Source organism: Talpa occidentalis, unplaced genomic scaffold, assembly GCF_014898055.3.
Source record: "Talpa occidentalis isolate TD23 unplaced genomic scaffold, MPIMG_talOcc4v2.1 talOcc4.5, whole genome shotgun sequence".
Taxonomy (NCBI): Eukaryota; Metazoa; Chordata; class Mammalia; order Eulipotyphla; family Talpidae; genus Talpa; species Talpa occidentalis.
The window spans coordinates 21581224-21605032 of record NW_023604861.1 but is presented as its reverse complement, the minus strand read 5'-3'; the positions used below and the strand labels follow the sequence as shown (position 1 = coordinate 21605032).

The following is a 23809-nucleotide window of genomic DNA, read 5'->3' as shown; positions in this document are numbered from 1 at the left end:
TATCCTTTCTTTTAAATAGTGGCATAGTATTGATAAAGTATTCTTTATCCATTCATCTGTCAATGGGCACTTTGGTTGTTTCTAGATATTGGCTAAATAATGCTGCAGCAAACATGAGGAGCACATATTTTTTGAATTAGTGAGATAACGCATGTGTGTGTATAATTTCTATTTTTAATTTTTTGAGGAATCTCTGTACTTCTTTTCATCATGGCTATACCAATTACACTTCCACAAACAGTGTTTGAGGGTTCCCATCTCTCAACAGCCTCTCCAACACTTGCTGTATTTATAACAGACACAATCTGGTATTTGTCTTTCTGACTTATCTTACTTAGCATAATCCTTTCCAGGGCCGTACATGTTGCTGAAAATGACGTGTGTTTGCCTTTTTTGATTGCCGAGTAGTATTCCATTGTGTATGTATACCACACCTTCTTGATCTACTCATCTGTTTTGGGGCACAGGTTCTCTCTCTAAATTTACTATTGTAAATGGTGCTGCAGTAAACATGGGAGTACAAGTTTCTTTTTGCATGAGTGTTTTTGTATTCTTTGGGTAGATGTCTAGGAGTGGAATGACTGTATCATGTGGGCAATTTATTTTTAGTCTTTTGAGAAAACTCCATACTGTTCTCCAGGGGGGATGAACCAGTCTACATTCCCACCAACAGGGTAATAGTGTTCCTTTTTCCACAAGTGCTTCACACTTGTATGGCAGTCTATCAAGCCTATCCTTAGAGATCTAATGTTCTGTGATACTGGAAAACTTGAAGTATCTGGGAAGTTTGGAAATCTGCCTGTATCCACCAGCTTGCCTTAAGCAGATTCTGAGGAACTGATTTCCTATTTGTTTTAATTATATTGATATATTCTTTAATATTCCTTGTCATCAGCATGCCAGGTCTAATGAAGGACACCGGTCCATTAGTAAATGTGCCTTACTCGTTCCTGAGGTCATTAGTAAATGTGCCTCACTCGTTCCTGAGGTCACTGACCTGATGAGTAACAGATCAAATGAATAAATTAATAAAGTAGCTCCCTAGAGAATATGGTTTTTCCTGAACACTCTTGCTTCCTACTATTTCTTAAGGGAAAATTTCCAGATGATTTTCCATATGATATACCTGATTTGAAGAGGAACTTTAAATAGTCCAGACTGTGCCTTTTTGAGAAAAATAATTAGATAATTGATTAAATTTCTATTATATTTGATCTATAAAATCATTGTCTTCTTCATGGGCCAAACATTGGTTAGTATTTAGAGGACATTTTGTTTCTAGAAGGCTTTTAGTAACATCCTTGACCAAATTCATTCTATTTTAGGTTATCTTTAGTGGAAAAAAAAATGCCTTCCCTAACCCTAATCCTCAGTAACCTAGTTCAGTTACTATGAAATCTGAGAGTCATTCTCAGTTTGTTAGAGAAAACTATAGATATTATACTTGTTTACTGGCTTTTTATAATTGCGAGGGCTAAATAAAGCATTTGGCTTCCAGTTATGCTTACAAAGGAGGAACTGTTGATGTTTTTGCTTTGTCTGAACAGAGTGGTTTCTTCAGTTAATTTTCTAAGCCCTTCTGCCAGAACATGCTGCTTCTTCTGGGAAGAGAGAACTGCCTACAGCCGTATGTGCCCATCTGTTCTCCTCTACAATCATGCTTTGGTGATTTCCATGCACAGCCAGTGAGTGCTAGTAGTACCACTGCAGGTGGTCAGGTCAAGCAAGTTTCAGCCAGGTACGGGAGCATTTACAGTTAAATGTGTAATTAGAAGAAAATGATTACCAAAGAGTTTGCCATCACAAAGCTATTTCTCCATGCCTGCTAATGGCCCACTGTCTTCTTCTGGCTTTATTCTCTGAATGCCTCTTTATGAATACTTTCCTTGGTCTGCATTACATTCTGCCAAAATAGTTTATTTGTGCTTGCATCACAGAGCTCAGATCACACCCACACGGAATTCTTGAATTTTTTTGTCAAAGACATGAACTAACAACTCACCTGATATTTGTGCTTTCTTGCGCCACTTATATTTCAACAACTCCTACTGAGGAAAGATTCCTGAATTCCCAGAGCCCTCACTACTCAGGCAGCATCCAAGTACTTGTATGAAGATGGGTTGAAATAGAAGAAAAATGATGCCTTTCTTTTAAATCATGATTCCAAATATACCCCTAATTCATATACGATTAGTATATGATATAGTTGCATAGGTTGGAATTAATGTTACCTCAAAAAAAAAAAGCCCAATGGGTTTCAAGTCTTTCTTTCCCTTGCTTATCTCTTTTGGCCATTTTAGCTCTAGATTCTATCGGTACTATATCTAAATTCTAATATTGAATTCCTTTCCAACATTTTATCTGGAATAAAAATTGTGAAGGTTGGATGAAATTCACCCCCAAAAAAGGGTTTTATCTGTAGGTAAAATGAGGACACAGGGTGCCGCGGACCAGCGCAGCGGTAGACTTGCAGGACTGTCTCAGGATTGAGAAACTGTGAGGATGCTCAAGGAATCGGCGCATAAATGACAGACAGACACACTTCAAGAGTGAAGATCTGAATGTAATTTGCTCAAAATCATCATACACTTTTATACCTTTTCTAACAATGGATGATTTCATACAATTTAATTCTTTCTCAGCATAAAATACTTTGTAAGGCATAAGACATCTACTTCATTATTCATGTGCATGTGATTGCTGTTCCATGACATGGCACAGTAAACAATCTCAAGGTACTGAATCTACACAATCATTTTTGCTTACACCAAACAGCATTCTTTAAGCTAGCTTTTCTTGATTCGTATCCCAAAACCACAATGATCAAAAACATTGATATTTACCTACTGGCACCTTCTACTTTTAGTGATCACGAGCAATATATTCTTTACGTAAGCATTTTGATTTTTATGGTGTTGTCTCATGTGAGAAGTATTGTGATTATTATAAAACTACTATTGCCACACACTATTTTCTTTATCATGCATTTCCTGAAACTGATTGTACACATATAAGGAAAAAGCAAAATAAGCGAAAAAGTAGTATGATTATAGACAGGTTGCTAGGTTGCTACTTATTCTGAAACAATGACTATCTGATTGATGGTTAAACTGCTTTGTAGGTAATTCCATCAGGCTTGTTTGCAGGTGACGTTCTTAGCAGCCTTGTTTCCATCAAAGGAGGGGTTATTTACTGCGGGCTTGTTGCCTAAATTAGGCTTATAGGCATGTGGGCCTTGTTTGATCTGAATGCCAAAGTTTATCATGATGAAGCCCCTCGGGGACTGCGCCTGTCTTAGGTCGTCAGGAGTCACAGACATGAGGCTGGCCAGTGCCTTCTTTAGTCTGCCCCCGATCTTAGCCGTCATTGACTGTCCAGTCCAGCGCACAGGGGAAGGGGGTCTTACTCACTCTGATGTGTCTGAGTGAAAGCCTCCCTCTTTCCAGTAAGTTCACTGGCGTTCAGCGGCAGAGGCTGCCGCAACAGGGACAACATTCATAGAATCTGTGAGTTGGAAACCATCAATATGATTCCCTTTTTGAATGTGTTCATTTTTCAGATAAGGAAACAGATAACTTTAGAGAAGTTGTATGTCTTCACATAACCTTCCCTTGGTGCTTATCTGTGTCTTAATAACCTCTCCTGAAAAAGGTCATCAATCATACTGTCATAGTGGATTAAGGCCCACCTTCTTGATCTCATTTTAACTTATTAGCCTCTTTAAAGACCCTGTCCCCAAATAGAGTCACATTCTGAGTTACTGGAAAGTTTGGACCTATGAATTTAGAGGAAATATAGTTCAGTCTAAAACACATACTAAGTGTCATAAAAGAGATGCAAATAAGTTGCTTTGGGAAAATTCAGAGAAGAGTAAGATATTCCAGATACTGCAAATAGCATAGTTCACTTAAAAACCAATGTATTAAAAGAAACTTTTAACTATGTATGATTACTTTAAGGCCAAGTCAGCCCTCCCAAAGCACACAGAAACAAAATAGGAGTGCCCAGAGGAAAGGATAAATAAAATGGAAATGATAAAATTATGGAAAACACTTGTCCTTACATGGAAAGTTTTCAGAAGAGTAATGAGGTTCTTTGGTACAGTTCCTCAGTTCTGTTCCCAGGTGACAAAGAAAGCAAGCAGCAGTCTTCTGATGAATCTGCCCTGTAGAAATAACCAAATTTGTTCAATGAACTTTGATATGGTCTTATGAACTGTTACACCTAGGTTTATAGATACTAATGTATCTTGAAGCAAAAACAGCAAATACAAAACTAAAAACAAACAAAAAAGCCACAATACAATAGTTTCAAAAATTCATTGTTCTCATTAGAGAAGCTGCTCTGGATAGAAAGAGGATGACCTATTTTACACATTATGTGCGCAAAACATGCTATGTTGTTTAGGTCCTAATTGATATATTTTAGAGGAACAGCCCACTCCACAGTAAGGGTTTATTTAATTAACTGGAGTCAAGATGTAGTTCTGTTATGAAAGAAGTGTTCACAGCGATCCTTTCGTTGTCTTATCAACAGAAATGAAAATACTCAAGTTGGATGAAACCAACCAGAGATGGAAATATTATCAGCCTAATTTGGCTGATTATCATTCTAGTGCTCCAGGTGGAAATACATGGACACAGCCCAGGAAAAGTCCTTGGTAAGGAAGATAAAATATACACACAAGATAAATCTCTCCTTAGAAGGCAATAATATTTAATGAAACACCATGTAGAGGGGTTGGAAATAGATATGAACTCCTTTGAATTTGCAGACATAGGAAAAAAATGAAGAAAATCCACTTTTAGGTTATTCATTTGCTTGCATAAATATTTGATAATTATGTACTGTATGCATCTCTTACTATCCTTTATTGTTTCAGCCAAATTGTATTGCTGGATAATTTAGTTCACAAATCCCATATAATAGTAATGGTGGAGCAAATGAATGTTTTCATGAAAAAAAATAAAATGGAAGAATGAGAGGATGCTTAGTAATGACAGTTAAAATGCTATTTTTTTTTCTAACATAGTACTGTTTCTATTGTAATTGAATTCAGTCGTCTAAAGAGTGTTATTTGCAAGCAAGTTGTGAATTTATTTAATGATAGTGTACAGTTTTCAGTAGGATCTACTGGAAGTTTTCTGAGAATGTTAATTCATCTCAAATCACACTATTTTCCAGGCAGTCTGTTAGATTTTAACAAAAACCTTATAAGTAATTACAGATAGGAACAAATTATACCACCTAACTGTTGGTTGTTGTCTTATTCAAGCACAGGTATGTGCCTCTGAGTAACATACCTCCTGTAGGCAAGAAGACATCTACACTTAAGAGGAAGTGATCAAAAAAGATATCTAAGGCACTGAGAAGTACTGACAGGATACATGCAGAGGAGTCATTGTCTTCTGTCATTGCACTAGAATAATAATCAGCCAAATTAGGTTGATAATATTTCCATCTCTGGTTGGTTTCATCCAACTTGAGTATTTTCATTTCTGTTGTTAAGACAATGAAAGGATTGCTGTGAACACTTCTTTCATAACAGAACTACATCTTGACTCCAGTTAATTAAAAGACAATGACTTCTGTCAAAGCATTTTTAATCATAGTTCAAATGATGAAATTGGAATTTTAAAAAAATTTATATTTATTTATTTATTTTATGTCACTATTCATTTTTGTATTTAATGTTTGATTTCTCCTCTCAGGTGTGATCCCCATAAAATTCCACCACCAAGTCACCTATGAACAATCATCATAGACTCTTATACTCTTCCCTTCCCCTTTTTGACCCCTCTGCCTCCCCCAGCATTTGTTGTTGTCTGGTGTTTTTTTTTTTAAATGTAGGCCATTCTTAGTAGTGTGAGGTGATATTTCATTGTGGTTTTGATTTGCATTTTCCTGATTATAAGTGAGGTTGAGCCTTTTTTCATGTGCCCGTTGGCCATCTGCTTTGGAAAAAAATTTTGATGACGAATTGTCTAAACTTTGTTAGAGGGGGATTTTATAGTTGTAGGATGAGTCACCCCAAGTCTCAAGGCCCCAATTTTATTTTTTGTAGGGGAGAGAGCCAATTCTAAGATTCTTTGCCAAAGATATGGGAAAGCGTGGTAAAGGTTCCTAAGCAAAGTTAGAAAGATGTGGAAAAATGAAAGAGAAGCTTAAAGGGCTTCTCTGTGTCTCAGTAAACTCATAAAGGCATCCAACAAATATTTGTGGATCTGCCCTACTCTGCCCCAAGCCAATAAAAGCACATATAAAACAACAGAGCTGACCTAGTGTGCTCACCTAATTGCAGAAGATCTTCTGCAATTTAGTAGCAAAGGAAAGCTACTACATTTTTTAATATTATAGTGCTTGGGATGGAAAAGCTACAGCCTGGAAGCCAAATCTGGCCTGATGTCTGTTTTTATACAGTTAAGAATGGCTTTTGCAGATGAATATTTGCAATTTATTTGATGATAGGGAGTACTAATTTTGAATCCCAATTAAGCTGTCACTGCCACCAAAATCCCAATCTTCTCATTATCAGACCTGTATTACAAAAATTATACTGTTATGGTTATGTATTTTAAAATCTGATACAAATATCAGTAGAAGTTTGTTTTGTCTTTCGATATATAAGTACCTACATAATATCCTTTTTAAATTGCCCCTTGGGCCGCAAAGCCTAAAATATTTGCCATCAGGGATTTTGCAGAAAGTGTTTGTTGCCTTCTGTTCTAGTGAAAGAAATAAATGATGTATAATTGTAGCATTTTTTGACATTGCACATCTTTCACAGCTGATCAGAAAATGATTGCTCACATTTGTCACCTCATCCCATTTAAATACAAGATATAACTGACTAATCATCAGTTGTATTATTAATGAAACTGGGACATTCTTTTGTTTCATATGGGATTGATGGAGGTCACTTTGAGGTATTCAGCTGATAGGTGGTTTCTCTCACATGTATGTTTTTAGTGGAGATGGCTAGAAATTGGCACAGTTCACCATAATACCTCATATGGCTTCTCAACCTAATTGATGTCTAGCTAACAGTTTGCAATACCAAATTATATATAATATCAAACAAAATGTAGACATGTGTCTCTGAACAATATCATTTGTCAAGTTTGTATTTCATAATTCAGAATTTTTGGTTAATGAAAACATTTTAAATGAAATAAATGCATTCATTGCTGTGCAGGTCTTGGGGGGAAAAGTATGTCATGCCTTTATTAGTTTATTATGTAAAGAAAGCATAAATACAGTAAGTCTGGATTTCCTTGAAAGGGCTTGGAATATTGCTAGGTTATTGGAATAGAAAAGTTTCCATTGGTGGGACTAAAAGGGACAAGGATTCCTCTTAGCAGCTAGTAAATTTTTAGTAGTTAACTAAATTTTAGTCATAGAATGAAAATATTAATTTATTTGTCAATAGTGCTTATCATTCACAAAGATTAGGTAGAGTTTATTCTTTTAAGATATATCTTGTTTTCCTGTTCAAGAACTTCCATAGCCAAAATGTCGCTGACCTCTGAAATGTCAGTTTTTTGCATTCCCTACTTTGATTTGTCAGTTGCTTTCTGGACCTTGGCAGTCTTCAAATAGCTTTTCAAGTTGCTGACTTTCTTGTATTTCTTACTCAAATACTATTAGTGTAAGTGGATGAAAGTTCATTGTGAAGACAAAGTATTTTCAGTGGACTTATGTTAATCATTACCAGTTATTGTTCTTTGTGATTTTATTAAAAGTAAATTGGAAAGCAATTAAGCTGAGAATTTTCAGGAGTAGTCATAAATTATATGGCTGCTTGTTTTTCTGAACATGTTCACTTTGTTAATTTATATCTGAAAATCTTTATCTCCGTATCTATAGCACAATATTCTTCCCCAAGTTTCAAAATAAAATTAAGAAAACTAAGGGATCTCATGGGAAAACAGTGTTTAACAATCTATTCTTATGCAACATAGCAGCTCAGATGATTGAAAAAAATGAAAATTTTGTATTTTTGATAATTTGGTTAATGACAAGTCTGACTAAAGTTTCCAATTTTCTTTTAAAATTTATATTTTGTTTGACACAAATTTGAACGTATTCAATGAAGTGAAGTTTTCACTTTCAAAGTAAATTTTGGTTTTCTAGTATCTTCATTAGCTTCTTTTTCCTTTCTGATAAAGTTTACTTACACTTTCCAATTTAAGAATGTTTTCCGACACAATTCTCTACCATATTAGACATGTTGTCTAATATCTGCCTTTTATATTGTGACACCTTTCCTTCCATTCACGCCTTTTCCTTTTATTCACTCTGGCCCTCTGACTTGGTGTTTTTAGCAGCATTTTTGCAATAGTAAACAGGTCTTCCATTGAGTCTTCAAAGATTTACTGAGTACTTATGTGCCAGTCCGTGTGCTGGATTCGGAGATAAGGCAATGATAGTTCCTGTGATCTTTATTCTCATATCCCTAGTACTTGACACATATCTGCCCCATGGCTGACCTTCTGCAAATTGTTATTAAATGTATCCTCAAAAGTCCATGCTGTCAACTGTTTCCTCTTGGTTTCAATAATGTTTATTCAAAATTTGGGAACTATTTTATGCACCAATCAATGAAAATGGAGGAGAAAAAATTGTTTGTAGATTTTTAAATGATTGCCCTATTGTGGCAACAAATTGCCAGAGCACACTATGCAAACTATGCAAGTACTTCATTGCTTTATTGAGTTGGCTTGTAACACAGCATTTTGTTGAATTGCAGACTTTCTGCGTAGGATACCTACTATGGAAAAGCAATCTGCAGGGCCTCTCTGGTGGCACAGTGGTTAAAGTCACAGCACTTTTCAAGCTATCACCAGCCACTGCAGCATGATTTGATCCCTGGCCAGGGAGCTAACCCAATGGCACAGCAGACCTCTCCTGTCTCTCCAGCTGCTCCCCTCAGTGTGGTGTATTTCAGTAGATCCACCTGTTCTGCTCTCCACTCTGTCTCTGGTAAATCCTCTCATCCCCCTGCAGCTCTGGCCTACACCCCAGTTCTGGTATGCATAAATAAAAATGAATCTTAAAAAAAAGGAAAAGAAAAGCTATCTGCAGTGCTAGCTACATGAGTCTGCACTTGAAGTGTGCCTTTTGTTTTGTGGCATAAAGACCAAAAAACTTAAGGCATATTGAGTGTTAAATTCAATTATGCATTTAAAGCACATATATTTGTATCATATTACAAAATGAAGATTATAACATGATAATCTTATAAGATGATAAGACATGTAAAATCAAGACATTTGTGAAATTAAATTAGCTGCATTTTTATTTCTGCATAAAATAATACACAAATATTTAAAAACTTCAGAAATGCAAACTTGAAAAATCTTGTAACTATTTTCTAACATTTCTTCTGTGGGAAATGAAAGTGAAATTGAACTGAGGTGACATGTTCATATTCAATGTTCAGTTTTTCATTTCATGACCTTGCAAACTTGGCTTAATATAATTTCTTTTCCCTCAGAGTTAGCTTTGGGAACTGTGAAAACTACCATAGGATTTATACTTAAAAGAGACAGCTTTGGTATTAAATGGCAGCGGGTGACATTGCTTCCTAAAATTTCATTCTTCCTTTTGCTGCTTTTCAGTGGAGTGAATATCCAGCTAACTGATTTTAATAGTCTTCATTATTTTCTCTAGATAGTGAGAATTTTGCCTTTTTCAAGATCAAACTCTCTCAATGCTATTTCCTTCCTTTCAGGAGCAAAGGAGTTGATAAAAGATAGCTCTTGCAGTCAAGTTTGTTTTAGTTCATTTACCAAAAGAGGGTATGAAAGGAATCTACCTCCAAGGTGAGGCTAAAGAAACAGAAGAGAAAGAAAGAAAGGGGAACTATAATGACCCCAAGAACAAAGACTTGGAATTAGAAATTATTAATAATACCTGTCTATACATTCTCCACATATCTTCATAATTACAACTGATATTCATGATCTCTAGAATTTCATGTAAATTTAAAATTTTGTTGGGTTTATTTTGACTTCCATTGAAAATATACTTTGTAAGCCATCTTCTTATTAAAATCTTTTATAATTAAGCCCACCACACAGTTACATCTCCAGAAATGCTTTAAAGTATGAGCTCAACATTTTTGTGCATGTGCTTACATAGATGATTTTTCTATGGGCAACATGATGTAGTGGAAAAAATATGAGATTCTGGAATGTGAAGAACTGGGCATGAGTCCCAGACTCTGCACTACCAGCTGTATGGCCTTGGGTAAGTCACTTCATCTGTCTGAGGCTGGTTGTTCTTTGTCTGTCAAGTGAAAAATAAAAGATGCTAACCTTTCAACTTGGGTGTGAAGATTAAGTGGGTAATATAAGTGAAAATGTTTTGTAAACTGTAACTCATCTTGCAAAGAATAGCTATTTTATTTCAGATGAACTCAAATTTTGCTAAACAAAACACATGACTGCTAATACCTGGAGTAACCCCTTGTTCTATCTTGAAAAATTTTCTTCAGAGAAAACTTTTAATCAGCAGATGGGCTTGGAATCTTTATAGAATATTGTTCTATGTTTGAATCATTTGGTTTAGGGCAATAATTAATCCTCTTTTTAAAAAAGATTTATTTATTTATGCATACAAGAACTGGGGTGTAGGCCAGAAGTGTGGGGGGTAAGAGGATTCACCAGAGACAGAGTGGGGAGCAGAACAGGCAGATCTCCTAAAATACACTGCTGAGCAGGGGTTGAGACAGGAGAGGTCTGCTGCACCACGTGGATTAGCTCCCTGGCTGGGTATCTAACTCACACTGCAGTGGCTGTTGCTGATAGATTCATAATGCTGCGTCTTAATGAACCTTGTGCTTCCAGGGTGGCACCCCAAAATTAATCCTCTTGTTCCTGAATCATTTTACCCTTCCTTCATATTCGGTCCTAGCTATAAATTCTGGAATAATCCTTTGCTGCCTCCGAGAAGCCCCTTTGGACTAACCGATGGGTTATTTTATTTTTTAATGATTTATTTATTTATACAAGAACCGGGGTGCAGGCCAGATGTGTGGAAGGGTGGGAGGATTCACCAGAGACAGAGCAGGACCAGAACAGGCAGACTGACTGAAATACACTGCTGAGGAGAACAGTGGGAGAGACAGGAGAGGTCTGCTGCGCCATGTGGGCCTCTCCCCAGCAGGTCGGGATCGAACCTGAGCTGCAGAGGCTGCGGACAGCTTCACAGTGCGGCACTCAACCGCCTTCGCCACTACAGAGGCCCAACCCATGGGTTATATAGCAAGAAAAGTGAAAAAGTGAGAGCTCATGAACACAGAGACAAATTACTCATTAGACATCATGGGCAGAGTGCCAAGAGTCCACTTTACCATTGAGGGTTCACAGGAATGCTTTAATTTCTTTTAAAATTAGGGGGAAAGGGACTTTTAAATGAAAGGGGATTTTTTTTGGATGTACAATATAAATATATTCATTTTTCTGCTAATAAGCCATAAATACATCTTTTGATATTTGTAGCTCTGGGTAACTGAATAGGAATTCTTTGAGAAGCCCCATTATCTGCAGTTCAGGGCACATGAGAACTCTGTTCCAACAGAGCCAGTGTTGCCAGGATTCACAGATGTGGAGTCATTAGTTCTATCTTGGGAAAGAGAGAAGTTGTGCAGAACTGATATTAAAATCAGCACTTTTATGGGTGCTTTGGTGGTGGGAGAGCTATGGTAACTACACCTGAGGGGAGAAATCCTATATTGTCAAAATATTAGCAAAGATATAAAACAATGGTACTTCATTGAAATATATATATATATATAAAATAAATAAATATAAAGTGAAAACTAGAAAAATAAATATATTAGAAATATATATATATATATTTAGAAATATATAAGCCACAAACTGACCCAAATTTCTAGCACACGATAAAATGAATTGCTATGTCTAGGCCCAGGAATCATTATTTTTATGTATTTCAGAGGATACTTCATAGATGAACTACAAGTCTTTCTGGGGTTGGGGCAGTTGGTGGGCAATTCTCCATAGACATGCTGCCCCATGTATTTTCCCTTTAGAAGCCCAAACTTGGTTCAGGTCTGAGGAGGCAATAACCTCCTGGAAAAACTAAAGTTGATTTTTGTTCTGTATTGTGAGAATGATATGTATTCATTATAGAACTTTTGGGCCTCCCTGGTGGTGCAGCGGTTGAGCGTTGGGTTGCAAAGCTGCCCACAGCCTTTGCAGCACTGGTTCGATCCCCAGCTGCCAGTTGAGGGTCCCACATGGCACGCAGACCTCTCCTGCCGCCCGCTGCTCCCCTCAGCAGTGTGCTTCCTCACTCTGCCTGCTCTGCTCTCCCCTCTGGCTCTGGTGAATTCTCTCACCTTCCTGTACTTCTGACTGTACCCAGTGCTGGTATAAATAAATAAATAAATCTTTTAAAAAAAAGGAAAAAGTAGAACTTTTTAAAATTATATAAAATTTGTTAGGATTAAAATAATATCTTAATGGGGTAAATATTTTCATATGACTAGCCATTTTGCAGAGTATCATTAACTTGGGATAAAATTCATAGGATATAAAATATATTTGTAGTTGTAATTGTCATATAACCATACCTACAAAATACATTCTGGACAGCAAAAATATTTGGAATAAAATATTGAAACTAACTGAATTTTCAATCAGAAAAAAAAATAAATCAGCACTGTAAGACAAATATACTTTCTATCTGTAGATGTTAGGCTAAATCTTACTCAAATGTTTTTTTTTCCATTATTGAAATGTTTAAGTTACACCCACAGATTACATGAACATTTGCAGATACACTTAAGTCTTGTGTTGTTTGAAGATGTAATGAGCTTAGAATTGATGGGGATTTCAAGAGTAAGGCAAAGTATCTATGTATAAGAGTTATTCTATGATTGCAAGCAACAGAAATTGATTTCACCTAACTTGAACAAAAAAGAAACAAGAGGAGGAAAGAGAAAGCCAGTGCTGTTTACCTTACCCATAGTTGAGTCAAGTAGCCTTCACCTACTGGTTCAATTTAACCCTAGAGATAATTAGATTAATGGCATTCTTTCTGAGGAACTTGAGTTTGGTAGTCAAGTTATCCAGCACCAAATATGAAAGCATCTGATTTGTCCTTTGTCTTTCTAGAAACTCTTGTGCCTTGCAACAGGGCTGACATGGATTAAGCAGTAGTAGTAGTTAAATTCTAGAAAATGTGCTCTATCTTGTTCTGGAAACAGTCCTTACACTATAGCCTGGTGCTGTGCTCCTCTTCCTTTTCATCAGTGTCTCCTAGCTCCTCACCAACCACATTGCTCCTCAGCTTCAAAGATGTATGATCATGGCTGATATTTATGTCCTACATAGTGCAATGGGCTGGTTATTCATAGAGTTAACAGTTTTGATGTGTTGAGGCATACTGCTGGTGAGCCATGGTGTCTGTTCTGTCTAGAGTGTACCAGTGGCTCAATATGTTCCATGTCATTCCTGCCCACAATTAATATTTAATTTGATATGATAACATAATTGGAATCTTGTTATGAAGATAGTAGATCTTCTGGTAAAACATTAGCTCTCTAATTCCTTTAATGGTTAGAATTATTTTCCACCAGAAGAATTTTTTTCAGAATTGGACTGATTTTAACACTTAAAGGACAATTATGCATGTCTCTGATCAGAACTATTGACTAATTAGACTTTCAGTATATTGATGCCAAACATACTCAGAGGCCAGACATGAGTTGGCCATCAACTGTGCTTGACTCAGAAAGTAGAACTTCTATTTTATAGATTTTAAACTTAAGTAGATATCTTATTGACTTTTTGCAATGAAGGTGGTTAATTAGAAGATGATAGACTAGTGCAAGAATAAACTATTACAATGCCATTTTGGAGATAGTCCCACATGGATAAACTTACATAAATTTCATAGAGTACAGTGAAAATGACATAATTTGGAAGACTAGATCTGGATTGGAATTTTCTCTACTCTAATTAAAACTATGGCTCTGAGAGTGAGTCATTTAACATCTCTATGTCTCAGTCTCCTGGTAAGTGTATGTGCATAATATTAAGTTGTGTAACACATAATAGGTGCCCATCATGTTATCTACCTTCTCTCTATCTCTCCTTCTTGCTTTCATACATCTCTAACCTTTGGTTTTCTTATCTCAAAAAAGAAAGGCTTTAATTTGATATCTAAGTTATTTATGAAACCGGAGTTCTGTAATTTAGGGATGATCCATTAATCTTAAACGAAGTGCATTACTTAAGGTCAAATATGTAGTGTAAAGCTTTATGACTAGCCCTGATTGGCTAGTCACACCCTGCTCTTTCTCACTTTTGGGACTGGGGATGTCCTGTCACTTTTGCGTATGTATCTCTTTCCCCTGGGCTTACCTGATTAACTCCTGCTCATGTTCCAGGGTTCAGCCTAAAGTTCACTTGCCCAACAATGATTTCCAGGACTTACTTCTAGAGAGCTGATCTGCAAATTCCTTTGGACTCTGTGCATCTTATCAACATAACTACCACATTGCAGCAATCTCCCACTTATTTATAAATGCCGAAATGTGAAATCTCCAATCTTCCAATCTATTTTTCTTTAAGAAGAAAGGAGGATGACACTTCCCTCTAATACTCTTCTGGGGGAGAGGGGCAGATTTATGGTTTACTGCAGAGAAAGAGGATCTATTTATGTTTCATCCCCTCAAACTAACATGTGTATACAAATCATTAATGCCTAATATGTATAAATCATTCACTACATAGCAGGTACCTATATGCCTTGTTTCATTTCCTTTTCATATCAACTTAAAAATGGTTTATAAGTAAAATATGTTTAAAAATAAAGAAACATTCTTAAAAATTTAAATAAGTTGCTTGCCATTGCACAAATTACTTTTGTTTCCAAGAGGTCACAATACCATAGATTATAAAAATAAGACAAAACAGGGCCTCCCCGGTGGCGCAGCGGTTGAGCGTTGGGTTGTGAAACTGCCTGCAGTCTCTGCAGCGCTGGTTCGATCCCCGGCCACTGGGCGAGGGTCCCAGATGGCGCGCAGACCTCTCTTGCTGCCCGATGCTCCCCTCAGCAGTGTACTTCGGTCCTTCTGCCTGCTCTGCTCCCTGCTCTGGCTCTGGTGAATTCTCTCACCCTCCCGCGCTTCTGACTGTACCCAGTGCTTGTATAAATAAATAAAATAAATCTTAAAAAAAAAAAAAAGGCACTAGTTTATTTCAAAAAAAAAAAAGAAAGACAAAACAAGGCAACAAAACCCCAAACACCAAAAGTTCAAACAACAATGAAAACACTATTTGTTTACAATAGCTTTTCAGAAAGAGAAGGAAACATGGCCTTATAATCACACATTAATTCTAAGATGATCCTGATGTCACATGAGGCATGGAGGAGGCAAATTAAATTCATGACTGTGTGACTTCAGAACTAATAGTTTAACTATCATTCTGCACTCTTCAGATTCAGAAAAGCAGCCCTCAACTACCATGCTCCTTGTAAAAGTCTCATGAGAAAATAAAAATTTTATTGAAAAATATAACAATTTTGAGAGGTAAATAATTATTATAATCCATATTTAACAAGTAAGATATAATTCATATATTGATAAAGGGTGGCGTTAGTATTATATCTAGATAACCTACAAGTGGTACAGTTGGTAAGAAAGATCCATACATTTTTAGATTACTGGGATACAGCAAATGTTTTCAGAATAATTGAATAAAATGAGCAAGAGAAATTGCAGTTGATGCAGTCTTTTAGCATGGAGATCTCTAGTTTGTTATGCAAATGATATTTCTTCCAGATCTCCTATTTCCTACCAGACCTCAATTTTATCGTCAGCTTGACAGTCAGGGTCATTTTAGGAACATGATCACATAAATAGCTGAAAGTAACCACGCATTGCAATTTTTGTTACCTCTCTCCGTATCCCTAGACTTAAATCTCCTTTTGGTCAGGTGCTATGGTTTATCCTTGGTTCTGTCAGTCTGACATGGCCAAATTCATGTTGAATGAATGATACATGTAAGAATGTGTAAGAAATTGAGCACAAGTGTAGTGCGGCAACCAGGTGCAGAGTAGGCAGGAGGACTGGAGGGCTGGGAGGCCTTACAGGGGTACTGGGAGTCTTTACGCTTTCTCTTCGGGCTCTCTCTGGTGTTTTCTTATGGTCCTGCCTCTCTCTAGTCACTTGTCCTCCTGGAGCTGTTCTCTGCTGCCACCGCCCTTATAGCCTCAGCCTCCAGGCTCAGGTGTGCACACTAATGCATGCCCACACCACACTCCAAGTGTCCACAGTCAGGCATGCGTACCCCAGGCCCACGCTCCCAAGCACCTCCTGCATTAGCACAAAGCCGCAGGTGATAGCCACAGAAGCCAGCGGTATAAAAGCTTGACCAATTTTCATTTACCCTACAACAAACAAGTTTTGATTTTTTTTGAAGATTTATTTATTTATTTATTTGTTTGTTTGTTTGTTTGTTTATACAAGCACTAGGTAGAGTCAGAAGTGTGGGAGGGTGAGAGAATTCACCAGAGCCAGAGCAGGGAGCAGAACAGGCAGAAGGACCAAACTACACTGCTGTGGAGAGCAGCGGGCGGCATGAGCGGTCTGCGAGCCATGTGGGACCCCAGCTGGAGGCCGGGGATGGAATCAGTGCTGCAGAGGCTGCGGGCAGCTTCAAGCCCAGCACTCCACTGCTGGGCCACTGGGGAGGCCCAAACAAGTTTTGATTTAAACAAAGAAAATGCATATCATGAAGAATGTGTTCTTTTCATTGGGCCTCAGCCAGCCTGAGGGCTTGCTCCCTTGGTCAAAGATATTTAAGATATTTAAGATATTTAAGCAGTGTACAAAAGGTACAACTGTTTAGGGTGGTCTAGTTTGCTTTATCTTCCCCTCAACTTTTTGGGAGAAGGACATGTCTCCTATTGCATTTCTTATTCAAAAAAGCCTAGTTTGAAAAGATATAAAACAATTGCATTCTATTGATTTATATCTTATTAAACATCTGTGGTCTGTCTTTATTTTCAAGGAGTGTGCATTACCTAGATTAGTTCCTTCCCTGTAATCTATAAATAATTTTTAAAGGCCCTTTCAAATTTTGGAAATAAAATATATTGAGTCCTAAAACTACATATGTTAGTATTGGAATATTCTATGATTTTTTTTAATGGATTTTTCTTGAGCCATTCTTTTTATTTTGTGTTAGGTGAGCCACTGGGAAAAAAAAAAATAGCCAAAGCCAGCATCTGAAAAACGTGAAACTGTTTTTTCTTAGATAGTTGCACTCACACATAGCTTTTCTGTGCTAAGTGGGAATTGAGGGCAACTTGATCCATACCAAGAGACACAGGACTTTTGTTGGAATTGGAAAGATCCAATTCATTGCAAATAATAATCATAGTGATAGTTTCTCAAGAAGGGTTTATTGAAGTTTAAGTTTTCAAAATCCAGTTCAGATCACTTTCACACACTTCAAAAATTAAAGAATTGACACCAACTTTCTTTTCTCAACCAAATAAAGACCAATTTAAAGCTATATTTGCCTTAGTTATATCTCTGCTACAGCGTGCCTTTTAAGGGTGATATTTGTATTTACTTCTAATAAACACCATTGAACCATTTTCAGTTTTAGATATTTGAGGCCAGGAAGAGAATTTTTCAATTCACTTTGCAAGTCATGAGGTTAGAATGTTGATTTCCTGTCCTCCAAAGTATTTAAAAACATGACCTCTGTGGATGGATCTCAGTATATGTTTTTTTCCCCTTTAATCCTCATCTTTTTATTCTGTAAGTTTCTCTTTCATTAAGCTGAAGCAACAAAATGGAAAGAATTCTGATGATGAAGAAGAGAACTTGTACCTTTGCTAGTACTGAGGTGTCTGTGGGTAGATGTTAGTTCTGTTCTCTGCACTGGTAAACAGGGGCAGAGACAATTCTGTGAGGAGAAACTTTGTGAACATTAGTTAAATATATAAATAAGTAGCTGGAAGAAAAGCTAATCCTAGTGTTAGGATTACTAATGTCTACCAATATTGGGTGCCCCTGCTTTATTAGAAAGATGAATTTGTAGCAACATTAAGATGACATGGTCTTTAGATGTCAAGGCACTTTTTTTTTTTTTTTTGGTTCATATGACTTCATCAGCGACTTTACCATTAAGCAGGTGCAAACCATGGATTGGCCTTTGGACGAGCTAGCACGTTTGGGGAGCAGAGGGTTTTCATCAACTGGAAAGCTCTGTTGAGTGGTAATTAAAGGGTGAAGGCTTTAAAAACGTGCTTGGAATCCCAGCTTTGTATTTTACCATATGAGCGTGGGTAAGTTGCTTAACCTTTCAAAAGTTTTGTTTTCTTCTGCAATAGTCCCTGCCTTAAATGGTTGTTGTAAGGATTAAATTTGATACTGCAAGTAAAGCATTTAGCACAGTAACCTGGCAATACTCAGTGCTTGATTAAGGGACTCCCTCCTCTCCCCATGTTGACATGTGACCTTGGAGATTCCTGGTTGGTCTGAAATGTCTTTGTTCTAGGGAAAGTTGATTTATCAGTTCTAGGTTCTAGTTTTATGAGAATAAAAGAAAATTGGAGACATTGAATTTGCAAAGCAGAATACATTGCCAAGAATAGATACCAATAGATACCAATAGATCAACTTTAATATTCCCTAAATTGTTTCCGAGGAACTTTATAAGATGTATGCTATAAAAAATAACAATGCTTACAAAATATTAACAGTTTCTATTTGTTCAAACTTTATTTGCCAGGCTTTTAAAATTTAATTTTAAGTACTTTTAATAATAGCACAAATTATTTTGTTATTTTATTTTAGTGTGAGCATTTTTTAACCAGTTTCTAAATCCATTACATATATTGTACTACATTTGATAATTCTTTTCCTCCTAGTTTTATGAGTTATAACTATCCTAGCAATAGTATTGAATTAGTTTAAGGTATCCTACTTATTGATTTCATATATATGTATTTATGTATTGTGAAATGATCACCACAGTAAGTTTACATCCATCACCTCATATAGTTAGGAATTTTTTTTTTCTTGTAGTGAGAAATTTAACATTTTCTCACTTGGCAACTTTCAAATAAACAGTAGTCATAATGCTAGAGTCATAATGCTGTACAGTATATCCCCAGAGATTATTTATCTTGTAACCGAAAGTTTGTACGTTTTGACCGCTTTGCCTATTTGCTCCACCCTCCACACCCACCTTTGGCAACCACCAGTCTGTTTCCATGAGTTCAGTTGTTATTTTTTTTACGCTTCACATATAAGTGAAATCACACAATATTTGTCTCTCTCTGTATAATTTGTTTCACTTAGAACATCCTATGAGTGCAATGTTCTGGTTTGGGTACATAACTCCTTTGAACACTTCCCAACACTACATTTTTTTTTGCTACTTCCTTCCATGTATTATATTTTGATGTCTCATTTACATCCCTTGAGTAATTATTGTATATTTTTTGCCACCTTTGTCTTCCTGCTTTCTTTATAAATTACTACTCTACTTGTTTTACGATATAGCTATCTTTTCTAGTGAAAAGATTTTATCTTTCATATGTTGTCATTAGTGTCATTTCTTTCAGTTTAAAAGAAGTTCTTTTAACAGGTCTTGCAAGTCTGGTTTAGTTAAGAAGCCCTTTCACTTTTGCTTATCTCAGAAACTCTTCATCTCTTCTTCAGTTCTGAACGCTAACCTTGCCAGGTAAAGAATTCTTGGTTGGAAGTGTTTCTCTTCACATTTTTAGTGTGTCATGTCTGAGGCACGAATTAAACACTTTTTAACACTTTAAAAAGAAAGTAGAGGATGTTTATAGTAGCACTATTTACAATAGCTAAGCTTTGGAAACAACCCAAATGTCCAAAAATAGATGACTGGATCAAGAAGATGTGGTACATATACACCATGGAATATTACTCAGCATTCAAAAAAGATAAACACATGCAATTTGCAGCAACATGGATGGCACTGGAAGGGATCATGCTCAGTTAAATAAGCCAGAAAGAAAAAGAAAAATACCAGATGGTCTCACTCATAGCAGGAATCTAGAAAACTTAAATATGGGACCAGGAAAAAGAATAACTATAAGAAAGAAAATATCAAAATCGACAAACTATGAACCAGAGACACTCTATGGAGGGGGTATAGCTCAGTGGTAGAGCATTTGACTGCAGAGACACTCTGTGGGGAGTGGGGGGCAGAGAAAGGAGGGCTTGGGGTCAAGATAAGGGGGTTGTAATTGTATGGGGAATATAAAAAATAAAATTTAAATAAAATGTGAAAAAAAAAAAGAAAATGAGAATAAACAGAAAAAAAATTAAAAAAAAAAAAAAAAAAAAAAAAGTAGAGGCCCAGAGAGCTTAAGGTAAACCTTAAAGGCTGTATAACAAGTAAACGGTAGACCTGAGATTCAAAACATGTTTGTTTTATTCCAGAGCCTTTGTTCTTTCTATGACAACTTCTATTTGCTCAGAGAATAAGTCAAATGGTCTGGGGCATTGTTCTTGCAGTTACATATAGTGAAATCAGTAGGCGGCTTTCTGTTCTTAGTAGGTAGCAACTATTTTACTGCCAGTTTCACAACCCCTCAGTGAAGCACACATTCTCTGCTAGAATAAAAAAAAACTCTTTAGATAATTAAGTTATTTCCATTGATGTGAATTTCAATTCAATCTAAGGGCAACAAGATATTGTTTTGTCAAAAGATGTGCTGTAGTTAGGGGTTTTTCCAGAGAGACAATCCTTTCATACTTTCTCAGTCAGATGAATTTGAGGGTAGCATTATTAACAGCTGTCCAGTTCATGGTAAAGAAGTTCTGCTCTATGGTTTTGTTTTTAGTAATCTTTATCATGAGATTTACAAAGTGATTTAAAAAAATCAACACAGAGTTAGGAGAACATATAACAGTGTTAAGTGGACAAATCAAAGAGGAATAGGACATAGGCATCTCTCCCTAGGAGGGAGAGATGGGCTACAACCTAATAAGATTAGCGATGCCAGGAAGATAATGTGTATAATACAGTAGGAGTAACCTACTATATTGTGGGAGGGTTAGGTCCATTTATGAGAATTCAGGACATTTTTCAGTAAGTTGAAAAACATTGAATTGAATGTTGAGTAGTGAATATGTTTCCAAATGATGGAGGATAAAAATGGAGTGTATGGGGGAGTAAAGCTCATAGGACATAGCAAAGTGTCAGACAACTTGGCGATAGATCAACATAGATATCATTCAAGAGACTCAGAAAACAGAAAATAAACAAAACGGTAGACAAATATCCAATCACATAGCAATTGCATTAAAAGTTAATGAACTAAACCTGTGCTGTCCAGTGTGTGCTTGAGTCAAACAACTGATTTCAAATGTCGGCTATGCCACCTAGTATTTCTATAATCTTGATTATGTCCCTTAACAGACCAGACTGTCAGTATTTCTACTTGACAAGGTTACAATGTGCGTTAGAAGAGGTAGTGTATGTAAAGTGTCTGGCACAGGGAGTTTCTCCTTATTTTTTGTTCTTCCCTTGACCCGTAATATAATATACTGCTAATGGCTAGTAGCTTTCTGCCTTTTTAGAGAGCTGGTGTGCCCAAATAAAAGGAATAAGGCTTTTGAAGTTGCACAAAATAAACCTCACTGTCCATGGCTACTCGTTGGCTGTCTGACTGCAGGCAAATTACTGAACCTCTTTGAATTGTTTACTCATATATAAGTAAAGGAAAAGAATTTCATATCTGCAGGTACATACTTAACTAGTTAGATATGTAAACTAGGACAGTCTTAGTGCATAACCAATACTCATCTAAGAGTAGCATAAATTACATTATTTTTGTGCTCTTAAGATTTATTTATTAAGGTAAGGTATTTTTTTTCTCCCCCAGAGCACTTTCCATTTTCTCTGTGCTTGAATGAACAAAGCCCTTGGGATTATAATCAACATTGCTAGAGCTCAGATCCATTTCTGGTTCAAATACTGGATATTTAATTTTATCTCAGCCTCTGTTTATGAGTGCTAGAGAAGCAAATCTTGCAATTCCACATGCTGCAGAGCAGAAAGCTGGTGAGCTCAATGCAGGCTATTTTTCATGGCTCTAATAATCTAATTTTTATGATTGATGATTATTGTTTTAAGATTGAAAAAATTTCCATTCAAAGAATTTATGTTTCATATTACTGATTTCTATTTAACTTTCCTATCTTTCAGTGAAATAGTATATATCAGAAAGGTAAAAAGAAGTATTTATTTGATTAAAATTTCATCAGTGTGATTTTCTTGTTGCTAGTGGCAACCAACCAAAAAATAGATCTAAAATATGACAGGCAACAACCACAATAATTACAGTCTGTGTTCCCCCAGTTGTGATTTTAAAATAGCTTCTCTTGTGCTTGCAGTCATAAAAATGATTGCTGTATATGCCACTATAGACATACTGATAAACCATCCACTTTAACAACCCTATCCCACTAATGAACCTTTCCCCAAGGCTTGGAGTGCCAATCTCAGGTCATGAGTCCCATTGCTACACTAATGGCTATGAGGAAGATGATACTGTTTACATTATGAAAATTATTTCCCAAATTGAATTTTCTATTAATTGACATTTCTTGAATCACTGTAACCTTATGGATAACAGCAGCATTTTCATAGTTCATCTATTTTCAAAAACAGTATCACTCCCTTTAAAAAAAAACTCAATTGCATGTAACTTACTTAAGAATTTGAAGGGTCAGGCATAGATATATACTGAAATTTCTTAAAGAAGGCTGAAAATACATCCATGGCAGAATTGTTCATTATGCAGCAAAATTCTGTTTCCAAGGACAAAAGAACATCTTTGTGGGCAGTAAAATATTAACTAGAGAAGGATGACACACCTTTGGAATGTTTGTTGGATCTTCAAAAATTGAACCTGATATGCAGAAATAAAACACAGTAGAACAACATGTGACATAATTTAGTTTCACTCTTCCTCCATCACCTTGTTCATTGCAAGGCAATAGAGAGGCTCTTCTAGTACGATTTGATCTCTGCATGCTATAATGTTATGAATCTGACTCCTGGAGTGTTACGGTTTCATGGACAGGACTTCTGTACATTGCCATACTTAAAATAAAACTTTTGTTGGATGAGAAGCCTTTTTGGTGAGAATTGTGTCCTAAATTGCATTACTTGAGGCCAAGAAAAGGTCTCCATACACATCATAATAAAGTTTCTTTAGGAGGGAAATTTGGGCTACTAATAGTTACAACACAGCAGGGGATGGAGTTGGGGAGCAGAACATTTTCTAGTCAGCTGGGAATTAATGGAACCCATATTTCTGGTGAGAGGAGTTCTTTAGCAGCAAGATTTGACAGAGAAAGCGTAATACAGGCAGAGCCGCTCTGAGCAGAGCAAGGCAAGAGGACAGGGGAGGAAACAAAGAAGGGACACAAGGGGATGAAAAATACATTGTTCACGTCATAATGTTTTCTTAGGCTGGCACATAAAAACTTATCAAAAATAAAGTAGTCTTAAAAAAAGTTCAGTCTAACAAAAGTCACGAGATATAAGCAACAGTTCCCCATTTGTGTTTCTTCTATATCTGTACAACATTGCAACACTCTGCTTGTCTCCTTGCTTAAATTTGCCACAGCAGTCAAGATCTGACCTCCTGGCTCTGACCTGGAGTTGGCGCTGAGTGAGTGTTGCCAGGGTGAAAGTTGGTAAACGAGAGAAGTGATGACTAAACCATGAACCAGATGCTTAACTCTGCTTGCTTTCTCCAGCAC

General features: G+C 36.4%; 1 protein-coding gene across 2 annotated transcripts in view; it reads left to right on the top strand.

Annotated features, from left to right (window-relative positions):
• Positions 1 to 23809, top strand: part of SCEL (sciellin) — a 252536-nt gene that overhangs the window by 64823 nt on the left and 163904 nt on the right. For both annotated transcript variants that reach the window (XM_054701462.1, XM_054701464.1), the window contains one exon: positions 4537 to 4660. The gene's annotated coding sequence lies outside the window, so the exon portion shown is untranslated. The remainder of the gene's footprint in view (positions 1 to 4536; positions 4661 to 23809) is intronic.